The sequence below is a fragment of the Cornus florida genome, unplaced genomic scaffold (assembly GCF_030987335.1).
Source record: "Cornus florida cultivar Cherokee Brave unplaced genomic scaffold, ASM3098733v1 CherokeeBrave_3.0.0_Hap2_Chr01, whole genome shotgun sequence".
Taxonomy (NCBI): Eukaryota; Viridiplantae; Streptophyta; class Magnoliopsida; order Cornales; family Cornaceae; genus Cornus; species Cornus florida.
The window spans coordinates 65,494,736-65,518,503 of NW_026775571.1; positions in this window are offsets into that span (position 1 = coordinate 65,494,736).

Below are 23,768 nucleotides of genomic sequence, written 5' to 3' on the forward strand. Positions count from 1 at the left end.
ACATTGTATGTGGAGGAAGTTTGTTGATTGTTGATTTATTGCGAAGGAGGAGTACTTGCTTGTTTTGTTGTGATTTGTGTGTCGCTTGTAGTCGAGAATAGACCTTGTCATATCATACATTTTAGGCATTCACATGGAAAATCTAGAGGGTAATCTTGGCTACTTAGGCCCACGCTTCATGCAAAACCTACCTCTTAATCAACATAGCCCCGAAGTTCGAGCTCCAATTCCTCCTATGGTCATTCATGATCATTATAATCTTTATGTATACCATGCACCCACTTGCATTGTGTTGCCTAATTTTAAGGCTAATCAATATGAAATCACGCCCGAGACCATTCAAATGTGTCCACTCTTTTATGGCTTGGATGAAGAGGAACCATATAGGCATCTTAATAAATTTCTTAAATTATTTCTCTTCCCCTTCATGCTTAAAAATAAAGCAAAGCATTGGTTCAATACTTTAGGGGTAAATTCAATAACATCTTGGGCACAAATGCAAAATGAGTTTTTTAAAAAAATTTACCCCGTAAGTTTGACCAATGTAATGTGCGCTTCAATTAGAGAATTTTCTCAAAGGGAAGGAGAGTTGTTGCATGAGGCTTAGGAGAGATTGAATGACTTGCTAAGAAAGTGTCCACACTATAGTATTCCAAAATGGCAAGTTGTCCAATACTTTTATGAAAGCCTATCCGACATGCAAAAGGACAAAGTTGATACCTCATGTGAAGGTTCATATTTTGGAAAACATGAAGATAACATTTGGCACCTTTTTAAAAAAATGAGTGAAAATTCTTTGCACAAATATTACACTTCTCAGCTTGATCGTGGTTTTAATAAAAAGGAGAAAAGTGTAACAGTGTGTCAAATTGAAAGTTCAAGGGAAATTGTAGCCGAGGTTAAAACTCTTTCTCAAAAACTTGATAAATTCTTATTGAATCAAAACCGGCTATCAATTCATATCTTTTTCATCATACAACTCATCTTTGTGAGCCTTGCATGACATGTTCAAGTGTTTTGCATACTACTTTCGATTGTCCCCATGGACATGTTGTTAATGAACACTTTGAACAAGTTAATGCTACATTTGCTCACCCCTATTCAAATGCATATGTTCCATTGTGGAAAGAAAGCTCAAGCCCTTATCAGGCTAAAAATTTTCAAAGAAAATACATTCCACCTTATAAAAGAAATGGAGTTCCTCAAGGGTTTGTTTCTTCTTCTTCTTTCCATCATCAAAGAATGTATGACCTCTCACATCCTCAAATGTATGATTCCCAAGTTGGCTTCCACTATCCTCAAGTACTTTCTAGTAATTTTACATTTGAAGATAAGGTTTTGATGCCCTTGAGTAGCTTAGAAAAGGATACCAACTTATTGCATTCCCACTCTCAATCTATATCAAAGCTTGAATCCCAAATTGGGACCATAGCTAATAAATTGAATACAAGAGAAATTGGGAAATTACCTAGTCAACCCGAGAGGAATCCAAAGGCCCAATTTTGTGTGGAAGCAAACCCTACATCGGGATATCCTTCCCAAGCTTAAGCGCAAGCCATCACCACCTTGAGAAGTGGTAAACAAGTGGATAATAGGGTTGAACTACCAAAGGACGATAGTGAACCGGTGCAACCTAAAGTTGTTACCCATCCAATTCCCAATTCCACTCCTACTCCTTTGAATGAAAATGTTCCTAACCAGAATTCTCAATCTTCTCCATTATCCTCTCAAATTACAAAGTCTTGTGAGCCAAAAGCTCCATTCTCTTATGCTTTAAGAGTAACTTCGCCTTATGGGAGGCAAGAAGGGAAAACACATGACATGATGGAAGTTTTTAAGTAATTCAACATCAATCATCTTCTTTTGGATGCCATTAAGCAAATTCTGCCTTATACAAAATTTTTGAAAGATCTTTGCACACAAAAGAGGAAGAACAAGGGACCAAGCCCTAAAAAAATGTTCCTCACGGAGCAAGTGAGTTCCATTCTTTAACAAAACACTCCGCTTAAGTTCAAAGATCCCGGTGCTTTGACTTTTTCTTGTGTAATTGGAACTCATGAAATTCGTAGAGCTCTTCTTGACTTAGGTGCAAGTGTCAATTTGATTCCTTACTCCGTATATGTTCAATTAGGGTTGAATGAATTGAAGCCAACCTCGGTGGTGCTTCAAATGGCCGATAGATCCGTCAAAACACCTAGGGGCATGGTTGAGGACATTCTTATCAAGGTGGATAAATTCTACTTTCCGGTTAATTTCGTAGTTCTTGATACCGAACCGGTTGTTAATCCCTCAAATCACATCCCAATCATCTTGGGAAGACCATTCTTTGCCACCGCAAATGCAACAATTAATTATAGGTTGGGGATTATGGACCTTTCTTTTGGCAACATGATGATTAAACTTAATGTTTTCCATGCAAGTCGACATCCCATAGATGAAGATGAGTGTTGTCTTGTTGATGTGTTAGATGAGATTGTTGAGGAATAGATTCCAATGATGGTAATGAAACAACCAATTGAGGATAGTTTTTCATCTCTTTTATCTGATGATCCTCTTGCTTCTTGTCTTCTTGAAATGTATGGAAGTTGTGGATTTGATGATGAAAAATCAATGAAGGAAGTAAGCAATCTCATGGAATCTATTCCAAGCTTAGATTTTCCATCTTGGAAAACTCCAATAGAACCTCTTCCTCTACTCTCTAGCACTCCACCGATATCATCTTTAGTCTCTCCACCAATTCTTGAGCTTAAAACTCTACCTTCCAATCTCAAGTATGCATTCTTAGGACCAAAAGAGACTCTTCCGGTTATCATTTCTTCAAGTCTTGAAAAAGACCAAGAAGATGCTCTCTTAAGTGTGCTTAAAAAAAATAAGGAAGCCATAGGATGGAGTGTGGCGGATCTTAAGGGAATTGACCTTTCTATTTGTATGCATCGCATATTTATGGAAGATGATGCAAAACCCTTTAGGGATACCTAAAGGAAACTTAATCCAAACATGAAGGAGGTAGTTAAGAAGGAAATTGTCAAACTCTTAGATACCGGAATCATTTACCCAATCTCCGACAGCAAATGGGTGAGTCCAACTCAAGTAGTTCCCAAAAAAATCAGGGATTACGGTGGTGGAAAATGCAAAGGGTGAGGAAATCTCTAAGCGTACCGCCAATTCATTGCGTGTATGCATTGATTATCGCAAATTGAATGCCGCCGCTAGAAAGGATCACTTCCCCTTGCCATTCATTGATCAAATTCTAGAGAGATTGGCCAGGCAATAATATTATTACTTCCTTGATGGCTATTTGGGGTACAATCAAGTAGCCCTCGACCCATTAGACCAAAAGAAAACCACCTTTACATGTCCATTTGACACATTTGCTTATAGACGGATGCCTTTTGGTTTGTGCAATGCACCCGCCACATTTTAAAGGTGTATGATGTCAATTTTCTCGGATATGGTGGAAGAGTATCTAGAGGTTTTCATGGATGATTTTTCTGTTTTTGGGTCTTCATTTAATGCATGCCTTAAAATTTTAGATCTAGTGTGTTGTAAAACCAACCTTGTACTTAGTTGGGAAAAGAGCCATTTCATGGTTCAAGAGGGTATTGTTTTGGGTCACGTTATCTCAAGGAGAGGAATAGAGATAGATAAATCGAAGGTTGAGCTTAATTCTGAATTGCTTCCACCTTCAACGGGGAGAGAGGTTCGCTCCTTTATAGGTCATGCTGGTTTTTACCGCCGTTTTATCAAAGACTTTAGCAAAATTGCTTGACCCTTGTGCAACCTTCTTGCCAAGGAAACTCCTTTTGTCTTTGACCAAGCATGCCTAAATGCTTTTCATAAATTGTGTGAATTATTATCATCTGCTCCTATCATACAACCTCCCAATTGGTCATTGCCATTTGAAATCATGTGTGATGCTTTTGATTATGCCATGGGGGCAGTTTTGGGACAAAGAATGGGTAAGCTTCCTTGTGCCATCTACTACGCAAGTAAAACTTTCTCGGGAGCTCAATTGAATTACTCCACTACCGAGAAAGAATTACTTGCCGGAGTGTATGCTCTTGATAAATTTCGTTCCTATCTCTTAGGGTCCAAGGTTATTGTTTATTCTGATCATGCCGCCTTAAGACATCTATTGACAAAAAGGGAAACAAAACCTAGGCTAATTAGATGGATTTTACTTTTTCAGGAATTTAATTTTGAAATCAAGGACAAGAAAGGCACCGAAAATGTGGTTGTCAATCATCTTTCTAGGTTATCGATAGAGCATTTCCCTAGTCTACCAATCTGTGAGTCTTTTCTGGATGAACAACTCTTTCAAAATTCTAATGGAAAAATGTCTTGGTTTGCCGACATTGTGAATTATTTGGTAGTAGGCAAGCTACCAACTTCTTGGTCGAAGAACGAAAAGAATCGTTTCTTTGCTTACATACGGAATTACTTTTGGGAAAACCCTGTCTTATACCGATATTGTCCGGATCAAATTGTGAGAAGATGCATTCCGGAGAGTGAAATTCCAAGCGTCCTAGTGTTCTGTCACACTCTTGCATGTGGTGGGCATTTTAGTGCAAAGAAGACTGCCTTGAAGGTTCTTCAAAGTGAGCTCTTTTGGCCCACTATTCATAGAGATGCCTACAATTTTTGCAAATCATGTTAGAGATGTCAAAAGATGGGGACAATGTCTAGAAGAGATATGATGCCCTTCACCAATATACTTGTTGTTGAGATTTTTGATATATGGGGCATTGATTTTATGGGTCTATTTCCTACATCCTATGGTTTTCAATACATTCTTTTTGCCGTTGATTATGTTTCCAAGTGGATGGAAGCATGTGCTACCAAAACAAATGACCACTCCGTGTTCATTCAATTCATTAAATCCAATATCTTTGCTCGTTTTGGTATGCCAAGGGCTATAATAAGTGATGGAGGAAAACATTTTTGCAATCAATTCTTGAGGCACTTATTTCTTAAGTACTCCGTCACTCATAAGGTAGCCACTCCCTACCATCCTCAAACAAGTGGGCAAGTTGAAGTGTCTAATCGGGAAATTAAGCATATTCTTGAGAAAATAATTAACACCACCCGGAAGGATTGGTCAAGGAAGCTAAATGATGCTTTGTGCGCTTATCGGACAGCATATAAGACTCCCATTGGCATGTTTCCTTATAAACTTGTATATGGAAAGCCTTGCCATCTTCCGGTTGAGCTAGAACATAAAGCCTTATGGGCAGTTAAAAAGCTCAATTTTGACCTTGATAAAGCCGGAGAGAATAGGCTACTTCAATTGAGTGAGTTAGAAGAATTGAGACACAATACTTATGATAATGCCAAACTCTACAAAGAAAGAACCAAAGCCTTTCATGATAAGCATATTGTGAAAAAGTCTTTGAAACTCGGTAAAAAAGCCTGGCTTTTCAACTCTAGACTAAAACTCTTTCCTGGGAAATTGAGAACCAAATGGGAGGGTCCTTATGAAATCATCTCTGTTGCACCACATGGGGCGGTTGAAATCAAAAATTTAAAGAAGGGAAACATTTTTAAGGTTAATGGATAGAGGTCAAGTCTTTCAAAGACATTTGGAAGTATGAGCACATAGAAGATTGCATTGATAAGGGACCAAAAGTTTCGTTTGAACTTAATCCAACAAGTTCTTCAAAGAACCATTTGTTGGGTGGAGTTCAAAACATCTATCACCCTAACAAGGAGGGGATGCATTACAAGATCTTTAATCCGGGCTAAAAAGAGCCCAACGTCTTTCTACAGACGTTAAAGACTAGCAACGACATTTCGTAGGGTGTCAAAACCCTATTCCTCCCTCATTTCTATCTTAAATTTCAATTCTTGCGAAATCTAGATACTTGTTTTTGGTTCATATGCATTGGTAGGAACTGTGATTAGGATTGCATGAAATTTTGTGTTGTGATTGAGCATTTTGTTATAAGTTCGATCGATCTCAAATGAGAGTTTGATCGATCGAACTTCTACCGGCATCCAACACTTTGAAAAATTTTCTACCTGCATCTACCTACATCTAAATCACCTTTCTGTCCCATCGTTCGAACTTATTCTTAGATCGATCAAGAGACCTTCGATCGATCCAACTTCAAAGTTCGATCGATCACATGATTTAACACTTAGAAAAATTTTGAGCCTGCATCAACCTGCATATTTCACCTCTTTGTCTCATCGATCGAAACATTTCAAGATCGATCGGAAGTTCTTCGATCGATCCAACTCCGATGTTCGATCGATCTTCAACTTCCAACACTTAGCCAAATTTTTGAATCAAAAACCTGCATATTTTTGGCATCTGTCTGATCGATCGAACATTTTGTTCAGATCGATCTCAGTTCTCCGTTTTATTGTTTAACTGTGTTTTGACTTTTTCAATTTTTAAAATCCAAAAATATTTTTATTTTATTTTATTTTATTTTATTTCTCAAAAATATTTCAAAAATATAAAAAGATTTTGTTTTGTTTTATTTATTGTTTATTCAATGAAAAAAAAAAAAAATCCAAAAAACTTTGTGAAGAGAACATTCAAAGTTCGATCGATCTGCGATTCTAATTCGATCGATCGAACTAAAGATCGACAATTTTTAAATAGAACCGAGGATACGATCTCATCCTCCCTCATTTCCAAACCCTAGTTCTTACGCCGCCGTAACATCACCCATTTCCTCGATCTCTGGCAATATCTTCGGAGTGAACCAGGTGTCGATCTCTCCCTCTTCTCGGATCTACTTCCTCTTCACATTTCATCTGTCATCTCTTTGATTCAAGGTAAGATCCGAGACCCTATCATTGATTTCACACCTCGATTTGTTAAGAGTATGCTTTAAGTATTTGATCCGTTCCAATATTCATGATGATTGTTGGCCATAGATGAAGTTTTAAGCTTTTCATGTATATATGTCTATATTCGTCTTTATACCGTGTCCATTGTAATGAGTTATTTTGATTTTTGGGAGTGTGAGCCATTCTAGATGATTGGGATTGATGTTTGTTATGTTGATGGGCCCACGAACATGTTCATATGGGTCCCGTGCTCCCACAGTCACAGATCTGTGACTTCTCGTTTTTCACAGAACACAGTTTGGTCGATCAAACTTGTGTCTCAGATTGATCGAAGTTGTGAGATTGATCTCACTTACTTTCGATCGATCCAACCTTTGTGATCGATCTCACATACACACTTCATTCATCTTATATTCACATCATGCTATCATATTTATGCCCAATGCCTGTGATATTCCACATTGGATGCATTTCCTACTTACATTGCTTAGCATGCTTCATATCCTATCACTTGCATAGATTTATGTCATATATGTTTTGTCTATCTTATTTGACATACATGTTTCTATTGTGTTTTCAATTATTTATTCTAGCGCTGACTCCCATTGCAAGATTTCCTTTTTGCAGACCATGACTAAAAATGACAGTTCTTCTACTTCAAAGTTTGGAGGATATGCTGGTTGCCCTTAGAGCTGACATTGCTACCCTTCGTCTGAATATGCTGGCTGCCATTAGAGCTGACATTGCTTGCCTCCGTACGGAGATCTTGACTGCCATTGATGACTTAGCCAAGGAGATCCGCGAAGTTCCCTCTGCCCGAGACTCTCAGTCTCTTTATCTTTTTATGCTCTCTATCTATGTTATGTGTCTGTTACACTTGTGATACTATTATTTTTGCAGTCGGGTCTGTCGGATTTGACATTGGATGTATTGCACTTTATTGTTGTTTTTATCTATGATGGATGTCGTATGCTTTTATTGATACATCTGTCATCTTAACTCCATCAGGTGCATCACAGTGACTTCAGTGAGAGAGTGCTACCCGATTTTCAGGACCACCCTTATACCTCTCTTAGCTCTTTATCTGTTTATCCCATTTACACTTGCATGTCCACTATGCACTAATTATCCCATTTTGTTATCTGATGAGTTTATCCAAGTGCCAATTTTCAGGACCACAGTTCATCCCAAGTTTGGAGGGGCCATGCCACCCACTTCGGATACTTTAGTCCTGATCATTCTATGCCTTAGTTGCACCGGTATACTCTTTTCTTTGTTCTCTTGCACATTGAGGACATTGTGCTATTTAAGTTTGGAGGGAATGGTGCTTTGCAGTGTTAGCTTTAAATTTCAAGATTTTGAGCATGACTTGTGTATTTGAGGGATATTTCTATGATTGGTCCATATCTAGCTATGATTTTGATCTTTTGAGAACTATATTGCTTAAAATTTAAAAATTGCTTGACTTGAGAGTCCAATACTCCTTGTATGCCTTATGGAAGCCATTTAGGAGTAATTTTTTTGAAAAATTGATATCTTGCTTGCACTTGTGGTCCATATCATCTTGATTTTGTGATTGTTTTGAGATTCATTCTAGGATTCTACACTAGCACAGGCGCACACTAGCATTCATTTGTGAGGTACATGCTTTGTTGATTATTGAATTGGTTATATCCTAATTGAGCTAGTAGTGCATTGAAAACTTTCATTCTTGATAAAGGTAGATAATAACCCCTTTTCACTGAGTAGCCGGGATTTTAGCCTCATCAAGTACTGAACTTCTCGCGCCGAAAGGTGGAGGGCCCAAACTCTAGATTAATAATTTTGTTCAAAAAAAAAAAAAAGAAAAAAAAGAAAAGAAAAAAAGAAAGAAGTTACAAAAGTAATAAAAAAGTGAGGACTTCTTCCAAAAGGTGAGAAGTGGGAAATGATTAAATGGATTTTGTCTTGATTTGTAGCCTAGTTGATTTGAGTTTGTAAGTTTGTGGGCTATTTGAATGCCTAATGCCCTAAAGTCGTCTGGTTTGGGAGTCATTGACCTAATGCTCGACCTCATGAATGACTAGAAAGTTTAATAGATCAACACATTGCACCATGCTTCCATCTTTGATCCTATAAAAAATAAAAAAATAAAATCAAGCTAAAAGAATAAGCGCACCTAGAACAATAAAGCTTTAATAAAAGGTTCACTTTTTATCTTGATGATCGGTACTAGATTTGTGTGCTAGTTTGAGGGTAAGAATGTGATTAATTTTTTAGTTGGCTAAGATAGCAACATATTTGATGCCGGTCCACTCAAAAAGGATTCTAGAGTTATTTTAATTTACATGATCATTTTCTTGATGTGTGGAGGACCATACTTGCTTGCTTGATGGTGAGATTTTTGGAGATTGCTTGAAAATGTTTGAAAAATTGCATACTTGAGGTAGTTTTATCCCAATGCTTGTTTGCAATATTGGTACCTCTTTTGAAAGAAAGAGCTTAATGTTTGTGGGTATCATTTCTGGAAACTCTCACGAGATTTCACTCGTCCACTAGGGGTAACCTAGGGGTTTAGAAGGCTTGTTGCATGTGCTAAGTGCAATCGTGTTCCCTACGAAAGTGGCGTTATCTAATTATTGTTTTCTAGATTCATACTTGTATAGTTGTTCATTTCATTCCTTTACTTTCTAGTTCATTGCTAGGGACTAGCAATATTCAAGTTTGGGGGTGTGATGAGTGCTGAAAAGTACGTATTTAAACCCCTTAAGCTTAGGCATTCTAGTACCTTTATCTATCTTACTCTACCGTTTTAGATTGATTTCGTATTATTTCCATTTTCAGGCATTTATCCCAAAAATAATCTAACTCAGCCAAATAATAGCTTAATTGAAGCAATTATGGGATTAAACGAAGAAAGGAGCAAAGTGGAGAAAGAAAGAAGTAAATGAAGCCAAAGGTGGGAAGCAGCAAAGTTCGATCGATCCAACTCTAAAGTTCGATCGATCGAACACTGATCGATCTCAATACTTCAAGATAGATCCAAACCTTGACCCAAAGCAGAAAGTCCAAAGTTCGATTGATCCAATACCACCCTTCGATCGATCGAACACTTTTGTCCTTATTTAAATGATTGATCTTATCCACAGCTGTACCACCCACTAATCACTTTTGTCCTTTTCCTAAAAATATCTCCCAAAATATCTCAGATTTGTCTTTTCCCAAAAAGCTCAACCAGTTGGATTGATCCAGCCTCAATTTGATAGATCTTACCCAAGTTCGATCGATCTAAGTCCAAGGTTCAATCGATCGAACTTCCTCTAGTGCGAAAAAGTTAAAAAGCCAACTTGTTCAATCCGTCCTCTATTTAATCATTAGAGAATATTCGTTGCACGACCCCAGCTCATTTTGTGTGTCACTTGACCTACCTATAAAAGGAATATGATGCACTTTTTGAGAGAAAGACAATTCTAGGGATTATTCTCAAAAGAGGCAAGCTTGAGGGAGGAAGAATAGGAGGAGGAGGCTAGAGACACCATTGGAGACTCTTCATCATCCAAGGAGCAAATCTCAACCATGGAGTTAGCCCTTGAGGGTTGGAACAACATTACCATGAGTGGCTAGACATCCTCTTGGGGCTAGAGTTAGCCCCAACCAAGCTTTCTATATCTTAATCTTGTGTATTATTGAGGGATTAGTGTTGTAATACATGTTTTGTCACTTATATATATATAGATCTTGTTTATTCAATGATTTATGTGGTTTAATGCTTTCAATTGATCATTTCATTCTATCCATATGTCTATGTATGCTATAATAGATGTTCATGTGTTTGTCTCTATTTCTTGTGTTATTGATGCATGTCAATGTGTATTAATGCTATAGATCTAGAGATTGTCAAAATATTGTGCTTAAAAGAATGCTCTTGTGATTTTCTAGATGGTCCATGCTCATTTCTTAATGGATTGTGCCTCTCGCTTAGCTTAATTAGTTTAATTTCATGTCATTAGCTTAATTGTAGTGTAGTGGTAGCATAATTGTTAGATGGGAGGATAATCCATGTTTGTTGTTTGATGTTCCATACTTTTGAATGCAAGTAGCATATGTCTCTAACCTTGTGGTGTATATGGCTTATGAGCTTAATGAAATGATTAATGACTTGCTAGATATGTTGTGCTTTTCACATGCTATTTAGACAATATATACTTAATTGCTAAATATATTGTGCTTTTCACATGTTGATTAGACAATGTATGCTTAATTGGTCACCCTTGCTAATTGAATCAACCAAACACATACACACATCAATATTGCAACACACATTACCCTCATTAGTCACATGTTAAGGGTATAGAAAAGCATTGCTTGGTGGTGACCTCTAAACCCCAAGATCTCCCTCTCTTACTTACTCTTTATTGCATTCAATTATTTAGTTTAATTTATTCTCTAGTTTAATCAACCAACCAACTATTTGTTTGATAACTCGACCTACTAACCCTAATTGCGATTCCATAACCAAGTACGACTCCGATCCCTTTGGATGATCCCTACTCACCCTAACTATATTTTTAGTGAAGGTAGTAGTGACTTTTATAAATGTAAAAATTGGCCCTCGCCTTAATGCACATTCTTAAACTTGATGGTGTAGGACAACGAGAATACCAGTCACCCTACGACCCCAATGTTAATCCTTAGAGATCCTGGTTTCACCACTGACAGGATTGACCAATTTGTATTACCTTAAGACTTGTATGCTCTGGATGTTTTCCAAATTCCAATTATCTTACAACATGGAATGCATGAATTGGGTCGAGAGAGTACTTTATATATGTCTTGTATAACTTTATCTTTTATATTCACAATCTCACACTCTCTTGCTTACTATTGTAGTGTGCTTTCATGTTTATGAATGTCGCGCACCAAGCTGTTATCGCTAAAGCAATACTGGAAAGAGCAAAGGCTCACCATACCTCCGAAATTCATTCGTTCAACTCAGCTTATGCACAGAGCTTGGCTGAAACGTCAAGAGAGAGAGAGCTCCGGGTTCGAGCAGAGGTGAAGAAAAGCCTAACTCAAAAGTTGAAAGAAGCATTAGCAGGTCTTGGCTTGTGTGTGGCAAAACTTAACGCTGAAATGTCCACCAAACTTGCAGTTGAGGGAGGACGTGCTGTTGCAAGGTTCAAAGACTCTGCGGAATATGCATTTTATAGAGCACAGAGCTTTAACAGCGGCTTTGAACGTTTCTAATCCCTTGCTTGTGAAGAATATTCAGACAAGGATTTCGATATCTTTAAGGCTTTCCCGATTACTTCCTCACAGGACACCATAGGTGTAGAGGAGGAGGATGAGGACGAAGAGTAGGTTCATATTTTAGGCCCCACCCTTTATATAATTTCAATTTTTTTGTTGCTGTAATGTCGAATATTGCCTTTTCAAATATCATATCAAATTCGTTTAAGCGTTTATCCTATCTTTTAAAAATATCTACTTTGTATGTTGAAATGTGGGAAACTTTATTAAGATTCCATATCATATGTGATATTGGCTTTAGGTTTTATTTAACCCGGCCCTTGTAGTGCGGGGCATTTATCAATATCCCTTATGGTATGGGGACGATTACTGATCGGTTGGTCAATTAAACATCAACCTTCGCAATAGCACGAATCATTATAAAATAGGGCTATTGGTAGGGTAAGTCGAACCACTGGGACTGCGCTAATCTATGGCAACCTAAGTGTCTAGAGTCATTTTAGAATGACAAGGGGTGTTCATAGAGGGTTTGTTTTGTTTGTCACTAAACTACAAATTCAGAATGCATAAAACAATAAATTGAAGGAGATTAAAAGAAAAGATTTAGAGAAGGAAGTCTAGGGAAGTGAATCCACTCCAAACCTTTACACAAGTTAATTATATGATTGATTTGGGGAATTAATGTAGAAATGACATTGATGAATAGCAATTCATAACTACTATAACATCTTCAAGAAATTCAATTAATTAAAATGTAAGAACAACCTATCAAAGCTCCACATGCTTAAATTACCTAAACTATGGTGCAATCCTCAACATGCTCACTAAGCTAGAGATTGTCAAACAAGTAATCAATTGATGAGAGCACATAATAACAAGTCACAAGGTTAATCCATCAAAAGAAATTCTTAAGCAATGAATTAACAAGCTACTCAAAATCATGTCATTAAAACCATTCCATAGTCTTAGCTCCATTGTCACTATGAAACTACAAGCCATACAACCATGAGATTAAATCATCTAAGACAAGAGTATTTAATGCAACATGATCTTTAGAACATTAAAACATCCATTACATTATGTAACATGCTCTAGATTATGGAACTAGTCAAATACACATTTCATTCCCCAAAATAAATCAAAAACTAGACATGCTTACAAGAAGGAGTTTCATTACCTCCCTAGATGGAGGTTTAGTTATCCATGGATACAAAAATGGAAGAAGAAGAAGAAGACTCCATTGTTGCCTTCAAGAACTCCAAGAACTCTCCTTCTCTTGCTCCTCTTTCTCTCTCCTCTACTCTTGTCAAAAGTTAGGATATGATGCATGTGGCCCGTAGTTGCCTCTTATCTTTCAACCAAGCTCTCTCTCTCCTCCAAAGACATTCCTAACCACTCCATAAAGAAGGAGGGTGGAAATGTGGAAACCAATGCACAAGTGGGCTGAAGAGGGGTTCATTTCCGAGCTGCAATCTGGCCAAATTTCGAGCACTCGAAGGGTGGTATCGAGCACTCGAAATTAGTGTAATGAGCAACATGCAATTCTTGCCCATCTCTGACCCACTGTGGAAGAATGACCATAACTTTGTGCTCCAAACTCCAAATGGTTATCTGTTTCAAGATTTGGAGAGCTGATTCAGAGCTTTAAAAACTTCATGTTTTGATGAAGACCCAATTCTCAAGCCTGGTTGGTCGAAAATGCGGAGAAAGGCAGCACTTCAGTGCTGCCAGGCAGTTCTGAGCACCTCTGGTAAGAAGATCATAACTCTCTGCTCCGAACTCCGAATGATGAACCGCTTGAAGATTTGGAAAGCTGATTCAGAGCTCTAAATCTTTCATGTTATGATGGAAGTCCAGTTCTTGAGTTTGCTAGGTTGAAAATGGCAACAAAAGTCAGGTTCTACTGCTGCCAGAATTTCAGAATTGGCACCCTTTTTGTTCAAAATTCCACAAGGCATCATTTTTGCTTCCTTTTTGCAATTTAACCTGAAAATATACAAAAACATGCAAATGGAGATAATCTACATAAAATAATCAATTAATGGACTTTGTTAATGTAATTTAGGGCGCTTGAATATACAGTATTCGGCGCTTATCAATTACGGGATTCATTCACGAGTCCTTATAATACAAGACAATTTTTATAGTCCCTTATAGTACCAAGACGTTGATTACGGGATTCATTCAGCCCGGGTCCTTATAATACAAGACACTTTTTATCATCCCTTGTAGTATCGGGATGTTGATTACGAGATTCATTCAGCCCGGGTCCTTGTAATACATGACACTTTTTATCATCCCTTGTAGCACTGGGACGTTGATTATGAGATTCATTTAGCCCAGGTCCTTGTAATACTGGACACTTTTTATCATCCCTTGTAGTACGGGGACGTTGATTACGAGATTCATTCAGCCCGGGTCCTTGTTATACATGACACTTTTTATCATTCCTTATAATACGAGGACGTTAAAAATAAAAATAAAAATGAAGATCTTTGATCAAGAGTTGATGTAACTAAAATGAATTTTATTAAAAACTATCATTTGCCTTGAGGGTTATTGAAAATAAAAGTCTTAAGTCGAGAATCGATACGAAACTAACACTAAACATCACAAGAATTAAAAACTAACATTAATATTGAATCATATCTTTACTGATAGTACTTCCTCAGGTGCTCTACATTCTCAGGGGATCAAGTTTCCTTCATCCCAATGTCTTTAGCCAATAATTGCCTTGTCTTCTTGTATGAACAACCCTATGAGGGCCTTCCCAATTAGGGGTAAGTTTGTTTTCGTTAGGTTCTTTAGTTGCCTAAGTCACCCTACGTAGGACGAGGTCTCAGGGTTAAAACCTTTTTTCCTTTACACAAGAGTTATAATATCGAGACATCATTTGTTGATAGGTTGCAACTTTGATTTGAGCTTATTCCCTTCTCTCTTCGATTAAGTCCAAGTTGACAGCCAATTTTCTCTCATTCTGGAGTGGGTTGTAGTGTTTGGTTCTGAAACTTGCTACACTAGTTTTCACTAGAATTACAGCTTCACTCCCGAAGGCTAGGAGAAACGAAGTTTCACCTGTTGGGGTTTTTGTTGTAGTTCTGTAAGCCGACAACACCCCGGGCAGCTCCTCCGGCCACCCCCTTCTGCTTTCTCAAGTCATTTTTTTATTAAACTGAGTATTGTTCTGTTGGCCACTTCCGCTTGTCCATTGGCTTGCGGTTGCCCTGGTGATGAGTAATGGTTTTTTATTCCTAACTGGAAACAAAAATCTTTGAAGACAACACAGTCGAACTATTTCCCGTTGTATGACACAATGACATGGGGAACTTCAAACCCGCATATTACAAACTTCTAAGTAAAGTCTTTAACGTTATTTGCCATGATGGTGGCCAATGGTTGAGCTTCTACCTACTTGGTGAAATAGTTGATTGCCACAATAGCGTATTTGGTTTGTCTTTTCCCTGTAGCCAGTGGACCAATCAAGTCCATTCCCCATTGAGCAAAGGGCCATGGACTTGACATCAACGCTAGCTCCTCTAATGGTTGTCTAGGGACATTGCCAAATCATTGACATTTATCACATTTCCTTACAAATTCCAGTGCATCTTTCTGCATGGTGGGCTAATAATAGCCTTAACGAACTGCCTTGTAAGCTAAGGATCTACCCTCTGCATGATTTTCGCAAGCGCCCTCGTGTATCTCTTTCATGACATAACGAGCTTCCTTTGCTGAGACACAATGTAGAAAGGGCAAAGAAAAACCCCTCTTGTAGAAAACTCCATTGACAAGCGTATACTTGGGCACTCAGATCCTTACCTTCTAAGCTTCCACAGGGTTTTATGGTAGCTCCCCATCCTTGAGGTACCTAACTATTGAATCTGCCCACTCTAACCCTGGTGCCAACTGGTTTACTTCTTTGTGCTCTTTGGATACACTAGGCTCTTCCAAGTACTTAAGTGGTATATCCTTAGTACTCTCAAGCTTTACTGTGGTAGCTAGCTGAGCCAATGCATCTGCATTATTGTTCTCAATTCTGGGTATTTGTTTGATTGTAAACTTTTTGAAATGAATAATTAGGCCCCTTACCTTCTACAAGTACAATTTCATCTTGTCATCTTTGGTTTCATACTCTTCATAAACTTACCCTACAATCAATTGAGAATCAGTAAACACCTTAAATTATTGCACTCTGAGAGCTTCTATTAGCTTTAATCCTGCTATCAAAGCCTCGTACTCTACTTGATTATTGGTAGCTCTGAAACCAAATCGGAGTGCATATTTCAGATTCTTTCCCTCTGGTGATATAATCACTAATCCTGTCCCACAGGCTCGGGCGTTTGATAACCCGTCAACATAAAATAACCAAGTATCCTCTGAGTGGATCTGATTTTTAGGATCAGTTTCAGCTGGGGCTATGACCCCATCCTCTTTCAAATAGGAAGAAAACTCAACCACAAAATCAGCAAGTGCTTGGCCTTTTATTACTACCCTCGGCTTGTATTGGATGTCGAACTCACTGAGCTCTATTGACCACTTCGTGAGGCATCCTGATGTCTCTGGCTTATAGAGGACCTGCCTTAGTGGTTGGTCTATCAGCACCATTATAGTATGTGCCTGGAAGTATGGTCTGAGTTTCCTTACTGCCACAACTATTGTGAACGCTAGTTTCTCTATCGCCGGGTACCGTTCTTCTACTCCCTGAAGTATTTGGCTAGTATAATATACCAGCTTTTGATTACCGTTCGCTTCCCTAACCAATGCTGAGCTTACCACTGTAGGGGAAACTACTAGGTAAAGGTACAATTCCTCTCCAAAAATTGCTCAGGACAACAATGGTGGTGAACTGAGATAGTCTTTGAGCCCAATGAATGCCTGCTCACACTTCGGGGTCCACTCAAAGGCTTTCTTTAGTATTTTAAAGAAAAGAAGGCACTTGTCAGTGGCTCGAGAGATTAACCTGTTCAAAGCTGCCACCTTTCTTGCTAGCCTCTGAACCTCTTTGGTTAATTTAGGTGATTTCATATCCAGTATTGCCCGAATCTTCTCAGGGTTTGCTTCGATTCCCCTTTAGCTTACTATATATCCCAGAAATTTTCCCGAGGATACTCCAAAGGCGTACTTGCTTAGATTTAAGCGCATATTATGGGCCTTAAGCACATCAAAAGACTCTTGTAAATCAGCTATGTGGTCTTCAACCTTCAGGCTCTTTACCAACATGTCATCTACATACACTTCCACGTTTTTCCCTATTTGTTGCTTGAACATTGTGTTAACTAGTCTCTGATAGGTGGTGCCAGCATTCTTTAACCCGAATGGCATCACTTTGTAGCAGTATAGACTTTTATTAGTGATAAAAGAAGTTTTTTCACTATCGGGACCATACATGGGGATTTGGTTGTATCCGAAGTAAGCATCCATGAAGCTCAGTAACTCATGTCCTATTGTTCCTTCAACCAACATATCGATCCTCGGCAAAAGAAAACTATCCTTTGGGCAAGCCTTATTTAGATCTGTGAAATCAACATAAAGCCTCCACTTGCCATTTTCTATCTTGACCAGGACCACATTTGATAGCCAATATGGGTATTGTACCTCCCGAATAATGTCGGCCTTCATGATCTTCTCGACCTCCTCTGATATAGCGCGGTTCCTCTCTGGAGCAAACACCCACCTTTTCTGTCTGACTGGTTTGAAAGATGGATCCACATTGAGTCGATTCTGCACAATGGAGGGGTCGATGCCAAGCATATCGTCATGTGTCCATGCAAACACATCTTTGTTGTGTTTGAGAAGTTGAATGAGTGAATCTCAGATGAGTGGGATGAGTAGTGACCCTATGCGTACCTTTTTTCGGGCTCTTTGTTTGTCCAAATCAATCTCTACGAGGTCCTCCACTGGTTTTGCCCTTTGAATAGGTTCCTTCTCAGTTACCCCTTCTGGTTTCTCAATGGCCAACGCTTCCTGTAACTTTTTTGTTCTTAAAGCGGCGGCGTAACACTCCCTTGCTGTTGCTTGGTCACCTTTTAACTCACCAATGCCTTGTTCTATAGGGAACTGCATCAACAGGTGGTACGTAGAAGTGACGGCTCTCATTGCATTCAAGGTCGTTCTCCCCAAGATTATATTATACATAGACGGACAGTCCACTACCAGAAAGTCTACCATCATGGTTACTTGTTTCAGATTGGTTCTGGCTATCAATGGTAATGTGACTACACCTAAAGGGAAAACCTTTTCTCCAGAAAAACTAATAAGGGGGGACTTCGTTGGTCTTAACCTTTCCCAGCCAATACACATCCTGTCAAATGCCTCAATAAATAACAAGTCGACAGAACTACCATTGTCTATTAGTACGCGATGGATTGTGTAGTTGGCCACAACTATTGTCACTACTAAAGGATCGTCATGTGGTTGCTGGATTCCCTTAGCATCCTATTTCGAAAAGGTAATGTCCTAGCCTTCCACTCTAGGAGACTTCACTGGGGGTTCATGAATCTCAACTTCATTGACTCCTGCCGAGCTCCGGATTCTCCTGACATGGGCTTTTTGTGCTGAGCTTGATTCTCCCACACACGTAAATCCTCCTGAAATCACCTTTATTTCTCCCAATGGGCGGCCAAGAGGATTGTTCTTTATGTTTTCAAAGGTTGGTTTAGTTGCACCTTTTTCACAGTCAGTGGCATATTTGTGCAACTACCCTCATCGAATTAGGCTTTCTATTTGGTTCTTCAAGTCGAAGCAATCATCGGTATTATGCCCATGGTCTCTATGGAACCGACAATACTTGTCCCTAGATTTCCTTGTTGGATCTGATTTTAACTTGGGGGCCATTTCAAGGAGTAATCATCTTAGATCTGCAGGAGGATCTGGCTAATTGGGGTGTTCAAGGGAATGAAGTTAGTGTAGCTATCTTGCCCCCTGGGTACTCTAGGGGGCTTATCATTGGTAAGCTTTCTGAACTTGGTGTCTCTCTCGTCTTTGGAGCTAGCGGCTGGCCTTTTCTTGTCTCCTTTCTTATCGTCAACTCCTTTGTTTTATCTTGAATTCATGGCATCTTCAGCATTCATATGCTTTTGGGCCTTTATTAATAACTCTGCTATGCTGTTTGGTGGGTCTTTTGACAAGGAAAATAGGAACTTGGAAAATTGTAACCCTCCCATAAAGGCTATAAAGGCAACCTTATTATCCACCTCGTCGACCTGCAACATCTCCGTATTAAAATGACTAATATAATCACGCAATGACTCCCATTTGTCTTGCTTAACATTCAACAGATAAGTAGCTGGCTTTCGATGTCTCTTCCTTGCAATAAAATGCCTTATGAACTGCTTACTGAGTTCGTCAAAGTCGTTGATAGATCCTGGATTCAATTTATTAAACCAAACCTGGGCTGACCCTTTGAGTGTTGTAGGGAAAGCCCTACACGTGATCTCATCTGGAATGGCTTACAAGTTCATAAGGGACTTGAAAGTTTCTAAGTGGTCGAGGGGGTCGCGAGTTCCGTCGAAACTGTCAAGATGAGACATCTTGAATTTTGTTGGTAATGGGAGGGCCATGATCTGAGGACTAAAAGGTAGATTCATCTTTTGAACAAGGTCATCAACTATGCCAGGATCCTTTTCTTTTAGGGCTTGGGCCATTCCTTCCACTTTCGATTTGAGATCCTGGATTTGCTGATCGACGTAAGTTGCTTCAGTGCGTTCTCCGGTATCAGACATATCCTTAGAATAAGGCATGAAAGTGCGCAGGTCTCTCTGTCGGCCTCCCGCTTGACTATGTTCTACTCTGTCGCTGTCATCCTTACTTTCAGGGATAGCTAGGTGTTGCATGATTGCCACATTTTTCCGACTAACTGATTCATACCTTGAGTAAGGTTCTGAACTTGTTGCTCTAACGCGACAATCTTCCCATCTTTTACTTGACGAGATGTATGCTCGGACTGATCTTCTCTAGCGCGAGACTGACTAGCGCGAGGTCGGTCAATCCTGCGATGAGGTTGATCGTCGTCATGATGTGATTAATGACCATCGTTGTGACATGACTGGTTCTCATCGTCATGTGGTTGACAGCTATTGTCATCACTATGTTGTGATTGATTTGTGCCATGATGCTGTTGATGGTGGCTGCCATCACCATGCTGTGACTAATTCCCGTCATGTTGTTAATGATGGCTTCCACTATCTAGGCGTGAAGGGTGTTGGCTTCCTTTTCCGAGTTAGACTGCGGATCATAATTGAACCATTGTTTTTTTAAGAAACTAATCTTGTTTCCCACAGACAACGCCAACTGATGATGCAAGATTCTATCACGACCCAGAACGACGTCGTAACCTACATAGAAGAGAAAAAGTTATCGGAAAGGTACCGGTGAGGTACCGGCCTAAGAGTCTCCGACGGTCAAGTTAGTACAGGACCAAGAAGATGAATGGACTCTGTTAGGGATATTTGGCATACCTTTTGAATTGGTTGACTACCCTTTTTATTGGGTAAGTTATAATATTTAACAAGGGAATTAATTTCTCCTTACTTGTTCAATACGGATCAGAGAACTACTCTTTATCCATATCGCTTTATTAATTGTAGCTTATCCAACTCCCTGACTCCCATGTCTACTAGAGTCCGTGTTAGATTGTAGGGTCCTTATCATCAGAAACTAACCTACACGAACCTCCCTTCTATTAGAGCCAACGTCAATCAATGATGGAGTGTGCTGACGTCATATACTAAATTAAGTGAAATACCCATAATACCCTTATCCTTACCATTATATATTATATATATAACCGTACGTTCGTCGCTGGAGCAGAGTTGGTAACCTCTCTCTTACAAGCTCGGGAAGCCCCCGACCAGGGGAAAAACGTGTCAAAGTGACGACAGTTATAGTTAAAGGGTAGAGAAAGCCAATTCAACAACCAAAAGATTAACAATCGTTAGATGATCATCTTGTAGAAAAATCTATGGGAATGGTTGAACAGCGGCCAGGAATCATAATAATTACCGTGCTAGGAAAAGATCTTGATACAGTGGCCGAAGCTTCTACAATTGAAAGGGCAGGAATCGAAGATCTCATTAATCTCTCTCTGCCCTCCAAATTGGCCTAATAAAATCGTTAACCTTAACTCCACTCTATCTCGCTATGCTCTGCAAATCACCCAAAATTGGCCTAATCAAATTGTTAACCTTAATTGCACTCTATATCTCTATACTTTGCAAATCGCCCCAAATTTGCCTAATAAAATTGTTAACCCTAACTCCACTCTCTCTCTCTCTATGTTCTGCAAATCGCCATCTCTGTCTATGCTTTGCAACCCTTCAACAATCACAGACCAAACACATCTATAATCATTCACAAAGCTTATGTAAATGCTGGTGATAAAGACTCAAATCGGTGTTGTCGTCTCTGATCAGTAATTTCTGGTTCGTATTACGACGAGCAGGGACGTTGACTTGTCACCGGCTTCTTTGCTTGCTGCTGCTGCTAAGGTGTGTGTATGGACAGTAGTCGGACTACAGAGAGAATTGCCGGAGCGAGCGCGGGTCATTGAGAAGATGCCTCTCACCCCATTGATGCCACTCACCCCACCAAGAAATCCCTAATCTGCATATACGTCCTCCACCTCATCGAGCTCATCGGTTGCGCCTCTGTCATACTCATCGTCCTTCAAGCAGCACATCAGATGTAATATATATTATAATTTAGGTATATAATATATATTATAGATGGGTACTTTAATAATTTATTATAACAATATAAGGGCATTTAAGTAAATAGACAAGTCTGTTAGTGCATTTAACGGTCCGTCACAAGGAAGGAAGGGAGATCCGTGTAGATTAGTTTCATTTTTAGGGGAAGTCCATATAAATTCCCAAACTACAAGAGAAGTCCCTATAATTATGAAAAACCATAGGGGAGGTCCGTGTAAATTATCCATTTGAATTTATAAATAAATAATGATAAATAATTCGAAAATCAAATGTATTTTATTATTTTATATAAGTAAGGGATAACATTATCATAATGTCATTAAATATGATATCATTTATGACGTCATCTCTCACTACCCTAAATTTAGACTAATGTATCTGCCTCTAAGGTATCTGTATCATTAGATTCATTACTCTTTATAAATTTACTCCTTCTATGGTCAACTTTAACAGCCAAGCCCAACATGCTACACTAGCTTTAGCCCAAGTTTTTAGTTATTCGAGTTTTGGGGCTTAAAGTTTTCAGAAGTATTAAGTAATTGAGCGCTAATATATATCTTAGTGCTTACTTTTTCAAAATCTCCAAGAAGTAGTGTATGACAGCAGTATATATTATTTAATATATATACACAGTTCCAATTTAGAAGTAAATCTTTAGAACTACCAATTTGATAATTGGATTAAGAGTACATGAAGAAAAAAATGATTTACTTATTTATTTACAATTTATTATTATTTATTTTCATATTCTGTGATAGTATTGTGGTATATGCAGATAAAGTAAAGTTATTTTCTTATAAATTTAACAGAAAGATGACTTCAATATTTTTTTAGGCCTAATTTATGATTTAGTTGGACTTAGAGTATATATTTTTTTTTGATATTCGAGTCTAAGCATGAAGTTTCTTGCTAATATTGTTATTTTTTAAAAAAAAGATTTTGATTTTGTTAGAATGGGCCATTTTTTAGATAATGACTTACGCCTTTTAAACCGTAAAATGTTTTTATAAAAATGGAGAAAAACATTTTTTAGAAAAAATGCTTTATTCTATTTTTTATGCTGCCAAACTCCGAAAAACACCAAAAACAAAAAATATTTTACTCCAAAAAAGGGACCAAGCTTTGTTTTGAAGCAAAAATTTCTATAGAATTTGGAATTGGAATTGGAATTGGAATTGGAATTAAAATAGATTTCTTGCATGTTTGGAATAAATTGGAATTTGTAAAAAAGACTTTGAAAGGAAATAAATCTTGTACCATTTTATAATAAGAGACTTTAGAGATGTGAAAGAAGTTTTTAGAAGGAGATGCCAAAGCATTTATAGAATGGCAATTTTAGTAAATTAAGTAGTTGGTTATAAAATTCTTTTAATTTTCTCGAGTATTCTTTAAGTTACAGCAGGGTTAATTTGTTTTGCGTGAACTAATAAGAAAAGAGAAGAAACTGAATTTTTTTAGCAGTAGTGTAGGGAAGTAATATTCCTACGCGAAAAATTTAGTTTCCTGTAAAAATTGTATCATTATATATTAATTTTCTCTTATATCCTTATAAGTTGTTTCTCTTTATTACTTATAAAAGAAGAATTTCTTAAACAAATTAATTCTTCTAATTTAGTTACAACTCTCTTACTTTTTAAATTACAAATTAAAATTCTTCGCAACACTTACAAAACAAAGTAAACTAATTTAATAGCAGAATCCTAATATATAATGCAAACTTTCAAAAAAAAAAAAAATCCTATATAAAGAAACAAACACCAAATATGTATCTCGACATATATATTTATTTATAAATTCAATTGTATATATTATTTTATTACTATTATTATTATTATTATTTTATTATTAAATTCATAAGGATAATTTAATTGTATATATTATTTTGCTACTATAATTATTATTTAATTGTACATAATATTATTATTATTATTATTTAATTGTATGTAAAGTAATTTTCCTTTCACTCTCTTGTAAGTTTCTTAAAAAATATTGTTGTTAACCAAATACACAATAAAAAACTAATTTTCTTTTCTT